The 17479-nt window shown below is 45.9% G+C and overlaps 1 protein-coding gene across 2 annotated transcripts in view; it reads left to right on the top strand.

Annotated features, from left to right (window-relative positions):
• The first annotated feature begins 329 nt into the window (after positions 1-329).
• The window catches only part of WIPF1 (WAS/WASL interacting protein family member 1), a 57951-nt gene continuing 40801 nt past the window's right edge, over positions 330-17479 (top strand). Inside the window, exon 1 of one of the 2 annotated variants that reach the window (XM_035134980.3) lies at positions 330-622. The gene's annotated coding sequence lies outside the window, so the exon portion shown is untranslated. Of the gene's footprint in view, positions 623-3783; positions 7529-17479 lie in introns of those variants that run through there. The other variant, XM_088660003.1, reaches the window with a different exon arrangement.

The raw sequence follows: 17479 nt of genomic DNA, 5'->3' as shown, positions 1-17479 counted from the left end.
GTTCATGGGGGTCTCTAATACAGGACAAGCCCAGAAGGACCCCTTCTTTTTTCCTCCTCCTGCTTTGTGTACAAAACACACACACACACACACACACGAGAGATCCTGCTGGAGGGCTCTAAAAATAGCTTGCCCCCCACCCCAGGCTGAAATGTCCCGCCTGCGCAACGGCGAGCCTTAATAAGTTAACCCACCCAAGCAGGCAGCCACCACCCGCGGATGTAAGAGCCCGCAGTTTGCACAGGATCTGAGCAGATCTCCGCAAGGGGGGAGGGAAGAAAGCAGATCCTTTCCCCCCTCTGCCCCGCCCCCGTTTCTCTTTTCCTGGGTTGACCCCCCAGATCATCTGCTCTACCCGGGGAGGAGGAGGAGGAGGACGGATCTCGGAGGGGGGGAGCGGCTTCTGAGCGGTGGGGCTGCTCTCTGGATCTGTCTCGCCGCCGCCTTCTTCCTCTTCCTCCTCCTCTTTGCCTCCCCCTCCGCTCGCGCCGCTGCCTTCCCATAAACATCTGGAGCAGGGGAGGGGCTTTTTTCCGCCCCTCTCTCTCTCTTGGAGGGGCTCTGGGCTATTGGCAACCTCTGAATGGCTCCGGGGGAGAGGAGAGCGCGAGTAGAAGTTTAGGTTGGTATCCTTCACACTTTTCTTTAAAAACAACAACAATTAACAATAACGGTGATTATTATTATTGTTTTGGGCGGGGGGGGGTATTGACTTGTGTGGATGTGAGCATCGGTCAGTTACTTTTGCTGGGGAGGCGGCTCCTCCAGTCTGGGGTTCTCCCTCTGCCAACCCCCTCCCCAAATTTCTGCTGCAGATCCCGGGCCGACCTCCCGGTCCTCGCCCCTGTTGCTCCAGGCGAGCCGGGGTTGCTGCAGAGCTCATCTGGCCAAGGAGTCGCCGCTTAGCAGAGCAGGGTTTGTGGTTGGTTTGCTTTTTTTGCAAGCGGGGATGTAAAAGAGGGTCGAAAGTCTCCGGCGGGGCGACCGACAGGCCGCCGCTCCCTCCTCCGCTCCCTCCTCCGCTCCCTGCCTAAGTTAGAGACGTCCCCCGCCCGGGCGCCGGCAGCGGCGTCAGTAAGCAGATGTGGCTCATAAAGTAGACCCAGTTCCAGAACCCGCGTTAACCCTTGCCTTTTTATTTATTTATTTAAAGGAATGGAATCAAATCCCTTTTAGCCATAGAATCGGAAGGGACCCACGAGGTTTATCTAGTGCAGTGATGGCCAAACTTGGCTCGCCAGTTGTTTTGGGACTACATCTCCCATCACCCCTAGCTAACAGGACCAGTGGTCAGGGATGATGGGAACTGTAGTCTCAAAACAGCTGGAGGGCCAAGTTTGGCCATCACTGATTTAGTGCAACCCCCTGCAGTGCTGGAATCTTAATTGCCCAAAGTGAGACTCCAGAGGCTCCTGCTGATGTTCCATTGACATCTCTGCTTTGTGTGTCTGCTTGAGAGTCCATTTATTCTCTTTTCACCTACCGCAGCTATGGGTGTCTGGACAGGGATGAAACTAGCCTTTATTTCCCCTGGGGCAAAGACACAGCTTGGTGTGTGCATGCGCGCGCGCGCGCACACACACACACACACACACACACAATGCACATTTGCATATGATGTGAGCCTTTGGAGACTTTACTTGGGGCAAAAAAAAAAACCCTGGTAGCCCCTCCACCCCCTGGCTTTGGTTTGGAAAAGGGTTTTGATAGTGCTTTAACTACAGCTGATTTCTGCATTTGCTTTTGATAGGTGTCATATCAAGTGATGTTTTAATGTGTGTGAGAGAGAATGCCCCCCCTCCCACAGCTAGAACTTCCAAGGATGCCTGTGGGCAGGATTCCTGCCTTTCAGGGGGCTGGATTAGATGACCGTTGGGGTCCCTTGCAAGTCTACAATTCTATGATTCTAAGCAGGTGTGCATCAAATCAAACTTCCATATCTCCTCAGCTGCGCCTCAGAGTGAGCTGCAAACCACTTGGAAATGGCTTCTGCAAGCAACTTTGCCAGCTTGCTATAAAAGAGCATCACTGTCTCGGTTTCAACTTCCTCATGCTTGATTTGCTTGGAAGTGCCTCTGACTTTCTCTGTTTAGTACAAGTCATTTGAATCTCTTGAATTTTGGTGGGTTTTTTTGTTTGTTTGTTTGTTTTAAAAGAAAGGCGGAAGAGAAGAGGCGCTTATAAAATTCCCACAGTGCTCTGCTCAAGTATGTGATGCTGGCTATTACCTCCTTCCTGTGCCTATCATGAGCTAATGTTAGCAACTGCATCAGAGCCAAATGGCTATTAAACGGCTTTCAATTTCCTTTATGTGTAAATTTGAAGTTCAACATTTCCCTCCTCTTCCCTGGCATGAGTACAAATTTTCTGTATTTTGTGTGGTTTATGTGACAAGATCCCCAGTCGCTTTTGCTGTTCCCACTCCACCCGCTTTTGAAAACAGATCGGGAAGTATTCTCAAATGAAATGGGTAGGCAAGCCGTCAGCTGACTGTTGCGGTTCCCACATCCTTACAAATGCTCAAGAGAGGAGCAGAGTCCTGCTTCTGGAATAGTGTGCAAAGGTTTACCGTCAGCTCTCAAGACAAGGAGCATTATGTCTAAAACTGTAATGATGTAGCACAGGAACGCTGAAGAATTGTGTTCGGTGGAAATGAGTCAGATTGAAATGACAAGAGTTTGAGAAGAATTAATAGAGCGAAAGGGAGAGAGAAATAATCAATTAATCGGGAAGAGATGCTCGGTTATTTGCAAGTCGCGTTGCAACTTCCCCTTGCTCTGTTTCCCAGTTGCCATCTGGATTCTACCCTCTTCCTTTTTGTGGCTGCTAGTTTTAGTGACTGGCTGGAGTGGTGATGGTCAGGGCAGGCCTTTGGGCCTCACTCAGCAGAATGAGCAGGAATCTCCTCAGACGATGCAGCAGGGCCTGAATTGGCCATATTCTAAAGTAACCTGCATCCCCCACCCCTTTGGATGGCAAACCGTAAGACTGTTCAGACTGTAAATTTACTTCACTTCAGCGCTAAGCGTGTATGGCTATGGTTGGCCATAACCTGGGAGGGCAGCTAACATGGTGCCCTCAAGACGATGTCGTCCTCCAACTCCCATCAGCCCCAGCCAGCATGGCTGAAGGTTATTAAGGATGATGGGATTTGTAGTCCAACATCTGGAGGGTACATCTGGTACATCTCTTTCCTTGGAAGAGAGGTGGTATGAATAAATATTGAAAGGACAGAGCAGAGGTATAGGGACTGAGGGCAGGCCTGGCCCGGCCCAGCCATTAACCTTGTTGAGGCAGTTGCCTCAGGCGGCAGGCTGAGTACAGCTGGGAGGGGAGCAGATCCAGGCCCTCAAGGAACTTGCTGTCTCCTGCTTCTCCCTGTCCTCCTTTTTTTCTCCCTCACTGCCTTGGATCTTTCCCACGCCTTCTCCAGTCACCTCAGGCAGCTGAGGGGAAGGCAGTGAGGGGCACCATTTTTTGTTTTGCCTCAGGCGGCGAAATGTCTTGGGCCGGAGCTGACCAAGGGGAACCCAGGGATGAGGATTTTTTTTATATAAAAAAAGCCAGGACCCTAAGTTACATCTTTATTGAGTTGCTGAGGGGTAAATTGCTTGATTTTTGCATGATTCGCAAACTCTTGTGTTTATACGGGTGAAACTTGGAAAATTAGAATATTGTTGAAAAGTGCATTTATTTCAGTAATGCAACTTATTATTTTTTATTTTCCTTTCAATTTTTACAAATGCTTTCTTTTGGAAATTCCACAATAATAAAACAAATAGTTACAATAATACAAAAATAAACCTCGCTACTACATTTCATTAATTACATTCCATTTATAATTGACCCGCCTAACGACAAATAATTACAATTACAACAAATAAAGGCTTGACATATCTTGCTTTGCATGTCATGCATCTATCTCATATTTTGGTTTCACCTTTTAAGTTGCATTACTGAAATAAATGCGCTTTTTGACGATATTCTGATTTTCCGAGTTTCACCTGTAGGAGCGTATTGTTTGCTACCCATTTCTTTTCCCTAAAGGAGGGGTTGCTTTTCAGCTGCAGGGAAATAGCACAGAATTCTCTTTTGTTACTCTTCCTAAACAGGTCTGAGGAACCTGTGTCTCTGGCTGAGCTTACAATTCCCATCACCCCTGAGCATTGGCCATGTTGGACGGGACAGCTGAGAATTCCGCTTTGAGAATATATGTTGAAACCATTTAAGAACCCATTTTATTACACTAAAAAAGTTCAGTTAAAAACAAACAAGCCCTATCTAATAATGATGCAATAGTTGTGAGTTTCCTGTAGCAGCAGCAGCGTGGACAATATGACCTCTGACATCATTTTAACTCTTGAGTTTAAAGTTGTACAGTTTGTTTGCCACTCTGAGCAACCTAAGATTAAATATATCCGATGGCAGAGACCGCAAGTACTGTTCCTCGTTGCTTGTCAACTTACGTGCCTGTTTGGCAGTTACCTTCATGCAAAATGTGAATTGTACAGTCAAAAGAGTTGAAGCAGATCATATGAAGCATGGCAGGATCTTAGTTAAAGGATTTATTGTTGCTTTGACCCACCTAAGGAGGCACATTTTACAGTGTGCGTATCTATAGGTGCCTATTCTGAAGGTTAAATAAGAAGCCTGAATTGTATTGGAAGCAAATGTAGGCATTTACACTGTGCAGATGAGTGCTGTGCATTCCCTGCAAGCATTCACTTATTTAGGGTTACCATGTTTCAAAAACTGAAAATCTGGACACAAGAGATGTTGAACTTTTGTTTGGCAAAATCTCAAAAAACCAAAGTTTTTGATCTATTTTTAAGGAACACCCAAAACGACACCGGTGACATGTGTTGCCATACAGCTGGATTTTCCTGGATGTTTTTAGCAATTTCCGCCCAGACACTGTTTCTGGCAGCTGAATCCCAGCTGTGTCCGGGAAATTCTGGATGTATGGCAACCCTAACTTATTTTACAAATCCATATGTTTCTCTTTCCACCCCACTCCCCTGCCAATCTTCTGCTGGTTCTTCTGTTGCAGCAGCTGTGAGAAATGCTGTCGCTGGGGAATTGTAAGCAACAGCAGTCGTTTTGCTAGTCATTTCTTATTGTTCGATTGAATCTCATCGGTTTTGAGATGGTGATAAAACTTATGTGGAATCAATTATCATTTCCCCACCCCCATGCATTTGGAACCAATGGTTAAAGAACATGAAAGTATTGGGGAAGGGGAGCCATTTGTTAGCAATGCCCCCAATTTTACTCGTACTAGGAGTAGGCCTCTTGAAATCAATGGGCTTACTCCGAGTATGACTAAATCTGGATAATCAGCCTATGTTTGCAAAGTGAAAACTGCAAATATATATCAGGCATAGCATAGACACAAAAACAACAACAACTGTGCTTGTGACAAGGTGCTCTGGGGCAGAGAAGAGTGATTTCACTTTTGATTATCTTCATATTCTCTTTTCTAGTTTCTTGATGCTTATCTGGGTTTCCTTTTCAAGGAAGTAGGAAGTAAATTGGGTATTTCCAATTGGGAGCTTATTGACAGCACTGACTACTAGCACAATAAAATTATTCTGCCTAATTGTTTATAACTGTGAGATAACTACAACTTGCTCATGACTTAAATTTGTTGTGTGACACAATGAGATGCTAGATGTCAGATCCACCCAAAGTCCTATTGACACTAATGGCAGTGTCACCTCTCCGGCTGAAACTAATGGGACTTAGCCACACATGCAAAAATGAAGCATTTTAAATGGGAATATTTACTTTCCCAGGCTTTAGTATTTCCTCTCTGTTTAATTTCTCCTTTCATAAGTTTTCTCCATGAATATTGGAATGGTTCTTGCTGGAGTGCTGAGCAAAAAATGAAGAATTAAATCCCCACGAGGATTGCTAAAGGTTTTTCTGTAACGCATAACTGTTGCACAGAAATGGCGCAATAAGATTTTGTGGTTCTTCTTTTCTTTTCTCGCAAGGACAGAAGAGTCTTGCAATGTTGCACTGAACTGTTTTCCTGTAGGCTTAAATAAATGTTGCGGTTGTTCGTTGTTTTTATTTAGGGAATGTATGTGCTGCCATTATCAATCAGGTACAATGGTAGAGTGATGATTTGCGCCCTCCATGGTGTCCCACAAACTACGAACATGAAAAGACAATAGTTAAAGCATTGAAATCTGGGTAGAACTCCTAATAGAACTTAGGAGGATAGATGGAATTCAGCCATGTATGGAATTCCCATTAACTTCCCTTCTGCCAGCCTTAAGCATTGCATTAGCAAAGATGTTGATCTCACTTTATGCTAACCAGGAGTCCCTCTTACCTACCGTAGGACTTGAAACCAAATCTGCTTCCAGGCAACCTGTGGATTGAGCATTTATCCCGATTTGTTCATACAAAATTTGCAGCAATGGCTATTTACCGAACAGTTTGTTTGTGGGGAATTTAGATATGTTGGCATAGGTTTGCTGAGGGTACCACATTGGGTACATTGATCTACATGAATAATAACCACGGCTGGTTCCAGTGGTTCCTTCAAAGGTTATCCTACACACAAAGGTTATCCTACTCTTCCCAGTGCAATTCCCCATCACTTTCCTTACTGCGAAAAGTGGTGAGGGACAGTGAGTTTGCTGCACAAGAGTTCCAAAGCAGCTTTAAGTATGCAACCTGAAATTCACCAATATGTGACTGAATCCCACCCAAAAGTAGTGACTGGCTGAAGGGAGGCAAGCTACTATAGTTCTTGAATCTACTGTACTTCTTCTCTGTTCCTTTATAGGGAATCCTGGTTCGCATTAGATATGTTTGCATTAACGCAGATAACCGACGTAATTCTCCGCCATGGTTCAGGTCGATGGCGAGCATGCAGCCTGCTTCTGGTCTCTTTATCGCCACTTAAAATATGGTTAGCATGACATCTTCCCAGGCCCTTGGAGTTATTGGCACGGAATACTACTAAAGAAGGATAGCAGGCTGTGTTTCTGATGCTGCCGCTCATGAAGTCAGCCTCTTATGTATGGCTGCGACATTGGTATGCATTGTGCTGGATGTGGCACAAGGGGTTTACCGACTGTGCAGCAAGGAATCAACAAGATATTGTTTGGTTTCTGAATGGGACTGGGAGAATAGTGCTCACAACTTTATGTCAGGGTGCTTCTTCCAGGAAATTACACAATGAAATAAGTGTTTGGATCACAGCGGCCTTGTGCTGTGGGGTTGGACAATTAAATAATGGAAACCTCTGTAAAAGTTTTAGAACTTTAGCCGCTGAAGAGATGCATTAAAAGCAAACAGGATTGCAAACAGGAAGCTGCCTTAGTAAGGAACTTTCAATGCTTATAAGGAAGCTAATGGGCTATAGTTCCCTTAGAGGAAACCACACAGAAGTTTTTCAGAAATTGCTTCTCACTGACTTCATGGGAGCTCTCTGGATTCCTGCTCTGCCTTGCAGTGGAGTCAAGCAATCTCCTTCGAAGAGGGCATTGATGAAGGAAGGAGCTGGTGTCTGGTAAGACGTTTTTAAAGTGTGTTGGACTCTTGCTTGGGCGGTGGTGTGTGTGTGTGTGTGTGTGTGAAGAATCATGATGACTCTGCTTCACCTATGGTCACCCTTTTAATTGAAGTGAGGGGGAAAATGGCTTCACGTATGTTGGGTAAGAAGTGGAGACTAAGGATGACATCCAATATTGTGCACGCAGATCTTCCTCTCCCCCCTCCTCCCCCCCTGCAGTCCCCTGTGCATAGCTGTCATGTTCCCCCCTTTTTAAAAGGGAAATTCCCTTATGCTGAATAGGCTTCCTCGCGAGAAAAGGGAAAACTTGACAGCTATGCCCCTGTGCCTCCCCAAATATGCTCTGAGTGTATCCCAGATTTGGGAGGGGGCTGCAGGATGAGCAGGAGATCATTTCACTGAAGATGCACATCACTGGATCTCACCTTTGAAGAAATCTCTAGAACTGGCCTTTGGAGAACATCACGCCAATATAGAGATGGGCATTGTAATCAGGTTGTATCTGTTACATTGGATAATACTGCCCATTTTAATGTGTGTGTTTTGTATTTGGCAGTTTCTGTAGCAAGTCTTTCCCAATTCTTTCCCAAGGTGAATTTGATTTCAATATAAGGGAACTCCATCTTCTACCTGAGATCTTTCTGTTGCCTCACGGCATAAGGGTAGGACCTGCCCTGGGGTTCAAATTCCAGATTCAGGGTTGTATTCAGCTAAGAAAGTCCTACTCAGAGTATACCCATTGAAATTAATGAGCCTAAGTTAGTCATGTGTGTTAACTTCAGTAGCTCTACTCTGAGTAGGACTAGCATGGTCCATACCAGGCATCCCCAAACTGCGGCCCTCCAGATGTTTTGGCCTACAACTCCCATGATCCCTAGCTAGCAGGACCAGTGGTTGGGGAAGATGGGAATTGTAGTCCAAAACATCTGGAGGGCCGAAGTTTGGGGATGCCTGGTCCATACCATTCCAGGAAATGTTGTGAATATCTTCCATGAAGGAAAAACAGTGCTAGGAAAGCAGGAAACTGACCTTGTGGTGCAGTTTAGTGTTGCCCTTTTTAAAATTTAGTTGCTTGGTTTTTTGGATTCTGAAATGCAGTTCCGTTTGTGTGTTTTTTTAAAGGATTTATTAGACAACTAACTTGGAACTCAGGCAAAATCATCTGCTAATTTCTAGCAGCTGTAGAATCTACTTGTGTTTCATAAGAAGGACCCAAGGTTCTCAAACTTGACGTGATTTTATCCTCATCCTACTACGTTGAAGGTTACTTTTATTTTTATACAAGCTGATATGAAGAGTTAAAATCAGAAAGCGGACAGAAGTTGTTGTAATTTCTTTTGTATATTTTTACCCTGCCCCTTCAACCAAGTTTCCATGGTGGCTTAAAAAAATATAATGCAGTTAAGACAGGTTCACACACACACACACCCCTATGGGCACTATTAAGATAAGCAGGCCTAAGAGAACAGCATAAAACAGTTGTTGTGAGCAGGAAGCAGCACAATCCTTTAAATCCTAGAGATCGGGTGGAACAATGAAAGCCACAACTGCTGCAAGCATCAGAAAACACATTGTAGTGATAGACTGTAGGGAGGGTTGTATGCGTAAATGATGCTCACTGACAGCTGTGTGCATTGCATAAGGCCCAATTGTCTGGTTAACTTGGCATGGAAGATGAGCCTGGATACCATGCCAGACTACTTGTGTATTGCAAGAAAAAAAGGGGGGAGAGCAGTTTACCCCAAATATTCCCCTTGAGGCCACACCAATGATACGGAATTGCACAAGGGCACTAATCCAGGCTACATCTTGGAGATAAAAATATGCAATACACACTTTGAAGGCTGTTGGTTGCATTTGTTCATGTTTCCTGGTTTAAAACACCCACAAGGTTGATCGAGAGACTCCCCAGTTGTTATTGACCTAGTACTGCCTACAACAAGGGTAGCCATCATGGTGTTCCCCATGGTTTTGGGGACTTCAACTCCCATAATTCTCCTAATAGGAGTACTGTATTGTGCTTTTCCAGTATCCCAAAGCTCAGTTCAGATGTAACAGTAAACCATGATTTTGTGTTGCATGCAGGAGTCTAAGGGTCTTCTTCCTCTCATTGGTTCTAAATCCTTCCCTTCTGTAGGTTTCTGTTGCATCTGAACTGGCAACCACGGTTTGCATTTGCCCTCAAAATGGTAAAACCTTATCGACAGGCCATAGTTATAGTGACTGCGTTCTCACACCCCAATCAGCCAGATTTTCTGGCTCATTGTGGTTGACAAGAAGGAGCAGCAGCATATCAGTGCTCACTTTCCAATTGTTCCCTCCTTGGTGTAAGCAGCATAAACAAACCAGGGAGGCTGAAGGGAGAAACTTGGCTTTGTGTTCTGTCCAAACTAGGGATCATGGCTTGTTGGCTTCCAGTGCCAGCAATTCAGGCAACCTAACAATCCATGGTTGTTGTTGACCAGTGATCATGGCTTGTTAGGGAGCAACAGACCATGCATGATCCCTGGTTTGGACATAATGCAAAGCCAAGGCTTCCTGTTTATCCATTTTGCACCAAGGGAAAGCACCTTATGCTTTAAAGAGGGAAGGGGGTGTGTGGTTCTGAGGCTCCAAACCAAACTATGGCTTGACATTACTTCTGAATTCACCCTTTATCAGTCTATTAAGGGAAACCATCCATGCGAATTTGCTTTTTAAAAAATAGATCTAAATTTTCCAGGTAATGCCCACATATTGTAGCTAGCTTTGATTTTATTTGAAATAGCCCAATTTACTATGGGTGGAATTCAGTGCCACGCAATTACAATCATTCCTCAGTGCAAGCATTTTTCTGCCTGCCTAACAGAATGCTCTCCCCTCTCCTCCAAATGTGTGCTGTTTTTTGGAATCTCCTGTCATTCCCACCCCGAGCTGATTTTGGGGGAGTGTACTTCCAAAGTAAAATTTACTCATAAAATGAGAGCACTGTTTTCTAAATTTAGTTCCGGTTGTTTTAAAAGTGGCTCAGACTTGCTCTCAGCTTTCTTTCTGATTTACTTTAGTTTAAAAACCTCAGAGTTGCTGTTCTGTTCTCAATCAGGGTATAAACGGGGGCGGGGGGGGGCGCGGGTAACAGTTTAAAAAACTCATGTCAGTTAAACATAAAGGAGAATGAAAACAGCTGGTTACAAAACATGGCTTGCTGATAGTTTTATGCAAAGTTGATTTTTCCGTGGAAATCCCCTCTGCTCCTCAATTGCACAATTCTTAGTCACTGTGGGAAGAAAACATAGCTGTCCCCACAAATTCGCGAACTAGGAGACCTAAGAAAATCTGAGCAACCTCTAGTGCTTCAGCCATACTTTTTCTTTTTTAGCTTCCATCATCTCTCAATTCAGCTGATCTTTCCTTTTAACTCCCATGAGAAAAGAAAACTGCAAACTCTGAGCTGCAGTTATGTGGCTTCTAAAATGGGAAGTTCTCACTAACCGACAAGTTCCTCTCCTGTGATTAAAATTTAGGCATACACTTTGAGCGGTTGAGGTTCTTGTTTTTGTCTTTTTTTGTTGCTCCTGTGGTTCCAAAAGTGTTGATTTTTATTTGAAACTAGTTGGCCCGGCCACACATTGCTGTGGGTCATCCCTGTGATTCCCCCCACCCTGTCCCGATCCATGACATATCCCACCATAGCTGCCAAGTCTCCCGTATTCCCCAGGAAACCCCCGTTTTTCCAGCCGTTTCCCACTGGCAGCCCAGATTTTTAAAAAAACCTGTAAATCCCCCGGATTCTTACCGGCCCGGGGAGGCTCCTTCTGCGCATGTCTGGAGTCTCTGGACATGTGCAGAAGCGGTTTCTGGCACGGCGGCCATTTTGGAAATGGGCAGAGCATGCGTAGAAGCAACTTCCGGTGTCACTCTGCCCAGTTCCAAAATGGCCACAGCGCGACTTCCGGTGCCACGCCGCTGCCGATCCCAGATTTTTCAACCTGGGAGTTGGCACCTATGTATCCCACCCCTCCTCCCTCCACCCCCTCGGCTCATCCATGTGTTTCGATGGGATACCCTTCCCTCTGTTGTCCCCAGGGAGTGTTGGCTCCTCCCCTATGTATCTCCATACCTTGGCCCCCACCCTTGGAGAAGGAACTGTCAGCTTCTGGGTTCTGTTTCCCAGCATGCACTTTTGTCTAAGCCCTCTGTTGTCCCCGGGGAGTGTTATCCCCTCCCCCCTGTATTTCCATACTTGGGCCCCCACCCTTGGAGAAGGAACTTTCAGCTTCTGGGTACTATTTCCCAGCATGCACTTTTGTCTGAGCCCTCTGTTGTCCCTGGGGAGTGTTGCCCCCCTGGTATCTTCCTACATTGGCTCCCACCCTTGGAGAAGGAACTGTCAGTTTCTGGGTTCTGTTTCCCAGTATTTACTTTTGTCTGAGCCCTCTGTTGTCCCCGGGGAGTGTTATCCCCTCCCTGCTGTATCTCCATACATTGGCCCCTGTGTATGCATCTTATCTGGATTAATATTTTTTTTGAAATAAGAACATGAGAAGCAGAAGTTATTACTGTTTAATTTTATTTTTGGCGTTGAAATTTATTTTGGTGGGTATTGTATGATTTGAGTGTTGTTGTGTGTTTTGTGGTGGGTTTTGTTATTTGGGTTTTCTAATTTTGGAGCAAATGTTTTGAATGTAGGATGTGGTGCTGGGTTTTTTTAATGCTGTTTGCGATGTTTTATTTCTCTAGTTGGGGTTGTCATTTAAATCGGGGGGGGGGGGGATTGGCCACTGAAAATATCCGAGGACTTAAACTGGGGAGAGAAAGTGCATGATTTTTTTTAAGACACAGAGCCTTGCAATCAGTCATAGTATAAAGCCTAGGTTAAAAGGGGCATGACTGCCCTTACTTGAAATGGCCGCCAGAGCCTCGCATGTGACACAACGCCCGCTAATTTAAAAAGCAAAAACCCCTCGCCGTGCCCCCAAGTGCGTGTTAGGGGAAATGATGAACGACTGCCTAATGCTGCCAGGCCTAGGCCTAGTCTGTCGGCCTTGGCTTGGGCTAGTATTTAAATGTGAGCTGAGGCCTCCGCCCTGTATTTCCATTCCTTGGCCCCGGCCTGACTCTGGGTTGTCTGGTAATGGCCGTCTTGGTGGTTTCAGTTGCTCGGTTGATGATGTCATTATTTGGCGCCGCCCTTCAGAGATTCTGCTGGTGACAGCACGCGATCTGCCTTTCTGTTGGATGCTGCTGGAGTCTTCAGACCTTCTGCTGGTGACGTCTAATTTGGGCGCCACTTTTTTGTGTGTTTAATCATTATTTTAGGTATGAAAGGTTTGCTTGGGGGGGGGGATTACGCCAGATCCCTCCCTGGTGGGCATGGAACGTTGTGGCCAAATTTGTTACATTACAGTTCAGCGGTTACGGAGAAAGGCTGTGACCTCTGCGCATGCAATGCCTACATTTTTATATATATAGATGTTCTTTTGTTAGTGTACAACGCGATTTATTAGCTGGGCAATGGCCTGGTTGTCACGGACTAGGGTCTGAACTAGCTTTCCATGCACAAACACCCTCCTTTCTTAACAAGCATGTCCCAAAGGCAGACTCCTAGGTTTGGGGTTCTGTTCACTGGATATAGCATGCAGATTAGGGGGTACAGTCAAACCTCGGTTCTCAAATGGCTCCATTTTCAAACGTTTTGGCTACCGAACACCGAAAATCCAGAAGTAACTGCTCCGGTTTTTGAACGATTTTCAGAAGCCGAACGTGCTACATGGCTCCCGTTTTGAGTTTCCCTATTTTATTGAGGCTTCCACATTCAGCTTTCGGTTGTCAAACGTTTGGAAGTTGAACAGCCCTCCAGAACAGATTATGTTCGACAACCGAGGTTTGACTGTATACCATAAGAGCGGTGCAAAGGCAGTAAGAGTCCCTCTCAGCAATTGTCTTCCTCCTGTGTACAATGCTGGCAGCGTCAAGCCTCACTTATTATTGGGCAGAGTCACATGAGCCCTTCTGCAACAACAGCAGGTCTCTAAATAGAATCAGTGCAGATTCCCAGAACCCTTTTGTATCAGTCTGTTATAAGCATCTCTATGACCCAACGCCACGTGAAGAGGAGGGATTGCTTTTCTTAGATGCGTATAGTTTGCATTTATGGTCTTGCCCCTGTTCTTGAAAGGTCAGGACTGACAGCAAGTTTATTATCCACAATCAATGGGATTTTGGAAGGATCTAAGATACTCTTGCATACATGTGCCATTAAAGCAAGCCCATGCTTATTGAATTAAAAAGACCTTGCATTTCCTCTGGGAGGTGGATCAGCCTCTACTTTTGGCAAACCTTCAAAGGCAGAGAATTCCAGAGCCAGAGAGCAGTTATCGAGGCAGCGTGTTTGCTAAACTCGTTGCTAATTGCCAATCTTTCTGCATTAAATACACCAAGGCTTTAATCGTGAGTTTCGCGTTAGGCCCTTGCCACGCCTGGAAGAGTTGCAGACCGATCCAGTTCTATCGGTAATAGCATAGAAACAGAAACCACCTTAAAATGCCTGCTGCTACAGTTCACAGTGTTATCACTGTTGGGGGATGGAAAGGGGGGATGGTGTTTTAGATATGTGCTCTGAAGCCTTTTGAGAAGACAGTGTGAGAAATACGAGCATCGCACTTTATTAACTTGCGTGTCTGAGTGGTACTGCAGGCTTATTCCAAACGCTCTGGAAAACAGGTCTTGAGGCAGCTTAGAATAATAATTCATGCACAAGAATTTCCACTGCCCAAACATAACCAGATGGTTCAGTGTCCTGTGTTAACTCCACTGCTTATTTTCAAATCCAAATACTTGGATATTTACTGGCTGGGGAGCAGAGAGCTACAATATTCCACACAACGTCCTGCTGCAGATTTCAAATGTCCTAATGCTGCTTCGTTTGATATAATAGGAGGCAGCCATCTGGCATCCTTTCCTGTAATCTTGGCCCAATTTCAGGAACTCATTCCTCTGTGCTGATTGAAATTCCAGCCATCCTAACTGTCAGTGTGCATGTGCTGTGGGACTTCTTAGATATCTAACGATCATGTTTTATATAACGTGGTTAAAGTATGCAACACGCTTCACCTCTGCTTCCGGTTCCGCTCTGCCTTAATGGGACAGGAAGAAACACCACGGAAATAGTAAGTGCTACACACACACAGGAAGAAAAGGCATATAGTTTGAGTTGCAGTTTTACAAAATCATTTAATGTGTCAACACGAATGTCTTGCCAGACCCAGCCATCGCCAACGCTTTGTGGGTAATGCCACACAAGCCAGTTAAGGGAGGCTTTAGCAGTTCATGAGTGGACTTTGGTAATCTTTCGTAATAAGCCACCCTGTGCAAGGTCAAAATTTGGCACACCCAAATGGATCAATTATGGATTGTCTCAGTGCCCCACCTTAAATCTGGTGCTGGCAGCACCTTCCTGTTTTGCCTCAGGCTGCAAAATGGGGAGGGCTGCCCCTTCTTAAGGTCCATAATTATATAGCTTGATGTAACTTTATGCACTATAAGGGACGCGGGTGGCACTGTGGGATAAACCACAGAGCCTAGGGCTTGCCGATCAGAAGGTCGGCGGTTTGAATCCCCGCAACGGGGTGAGCTCCCGTTGCTTGGTCCCTGCTCCTGCCAACCTAGCAGTTCAAAAGCACGTCAAAGTGCAAGTAGATAAATAGGTACCGCTCCGGCGGGAAGGTAAATGGCGTTTCTGTGTGCTGCTCTGGTTCGCCAGAAGCGGCTTTATCATGCTGGCCACATGACCTGGAAGCTGTCGGTCGGCTCCCTTGGCCAATAAAGTGAGATGAGCGTCGGAACCCCAGAGTCGTCCGTGACTGGACCTAACGGTCAGGGGTCCTTTAAAAACTTTATGCACTGGCACCTGATTTTGTTTGCTTCCCTCTTCTATTCCCATTACTTTTTTCTCTTTCTTATTCCAAAGCAATATACTTTTGCGGTACAATTGACATGCTATGTTGCATCGCAAAATGTGGCATGGTTTGCCACTGCTCTCCCCCATGACTCCCGCAGCTGCTGTTTCTATTTCCCTTTGTTAATTATCAGCACCTTAGGTTGCTGCAAATTAGCGAACAGTAGGTGTTAGTTATTGGGGTGAACTAGAGCATGTGAGATATAGGACAAAGTCTCCCGTTGGTGTGAGTATTTAATGCATACCTAAAGCAACTGCTTCACAAAGTTTCAAATAATCACATGGCACTGGCGACCAGAAAGTTAGATTTCTACACACACAGAGAGAGAAGTTTTCCAGGTTTCAACAAAGTTTCCTTTTGAAGCCTTCAGACTATAGATCAATATATGCCAAACTTGCTTTGTCCCAACGTAAAATTCTCCTGTTTCAGCTTTCATGCCCTTTTAGAAGTTATGATGTTCTTAATCCACCTCCTGTGAATTCAGTGCTTTTCTTTCTTAGAAAAAAGGTGCCAGTACCCACCATGAAGTTGTTACACTGTCACACTTTTACCATTATTGTTTTTTAAGGTGCTGGTACTGTGTATCCTTCAATCCCCCAAGAAAAAAGCACTACCTTTTCCTTCACTGCTGTAGCTCACACCTTCTTAACGTATTCTACTGGTTTCATACTCCATGCAGGAGAGATGTAAACTCTGTTCACCATTGCCAAAATGTGGGTGATGGACAGCATCAAGTAGCAAATAAGCACTAGGGATCTGTATTAGGGCTGGGTGGGAGAGATCGGAGTTCCCAGACCCATTTCAAGGAACCAGGTGGAAGATTTGAACCACCCCAATTTAGCCCTACCTGTGTGCTCTGTGCACCCAGAAGGTAAAAAGGTAAAGGGACCCCTGACCAGCCGTGACCGACTCTGGGGTTGCAACGCTCATCTCGCGTTATTGGCCGAGGGAGCCGGCCGGCGTACAGCTTCCAGGTCATGTGGCCAGCATGACAAAGCCGCTTCTGGCGAACCAGAGCAGCACATGGAAACGCCGTTTATGTTCCCGCTGTAGTGGTACCTATTTATATACTTGCACTTTGACATGCTTTCTAACTGCTAGGTTGGCAGGAGCTGGGACCGAGCAACGGGAGCTCACCCCGTCGCGGGGAATCGAACCGCCAACCTTCTGATCGGCAAGCCCTAGGCTCTGTGGTTTAACCCACAGCACCACCCGCGTCCCTACCCAGCAGGTATGAGGACCAAATTTAGCACCAAAGTGGAAACTAATCTGAGCCTCCGGAAGTGGGAGGCGGCTGCATCAGCCTACCTCAAGTGGCCCCTGACCTTAGATCAGGAATGGGCAACCTGTGGCCCTCCAGAGGTTGTTGCCCTCAACTCCACTCTGCTTCAGACAGCATGCTGTCTGGAGCTGATGGGAGTTGGAGTCCAACAAGCTCCAAAGGGGTCATAGATTAGCCATCCCTGCCTTGGGATGCCTAGCTGTACCTGAGCACACCTTTTTCAGGTGGAGGAGCTGCCGAAATGGGTAACTGCTCTGAGCTGACTGGGTGGAGTAGGGTTTCCTGTCTTCCCTCTCCCTCAGATGCAGCAAGGGGAGAATGGCTGTTGAGGGAACCAGTTCTGGGATGGGAGGAATGAAAGGCAGTTGGCGCCAGCCACCTCTATGCTCTTCGTAGGGACAGGGAGCCTCCACCGCTGCCGCCTCTTCCCATAGCAGCTCTGGATGTCAGGCAGAAAGTTGAGAGTGGAGAACAGCGCAGGTGACTCACCCTTTTTGTTTAACATCTGAAGATAGAACCTATTCATCTCTCGTTCCTTTCACAGAGCAATCCTGGAGTGGTTTAACAAGGAAGTCTGGGAATTGTAGCTCTGTGCCGGAATAGGGGTCTCAACAGCACCCGCAGCCAATAATTCTTGGGGTGGAAGCCATGGCTGTTTAAAGTGGTGTCATAGAGCTTTCAATGTGTGGTGTGAATGTGGCTGGAGAGAGGCCTGCTACTGTCAGCAGA

Source organism: Zootoca vivipara, chromosome 1, assembly GCF_965207765.1.
Source record: "Zootoca vivipara chromosome 1, rZooViv2.hap1.1, whole genome shotgun sequence".
NCBI lineage: Eukaryota > Metazoa > Chordata > Lepidosauria > Squamata > Lacertidae > Zootoca > Zootoca vivipara.
This window is presented reverse-complemented; position numbering and strand designations above follow the sequence as displayed.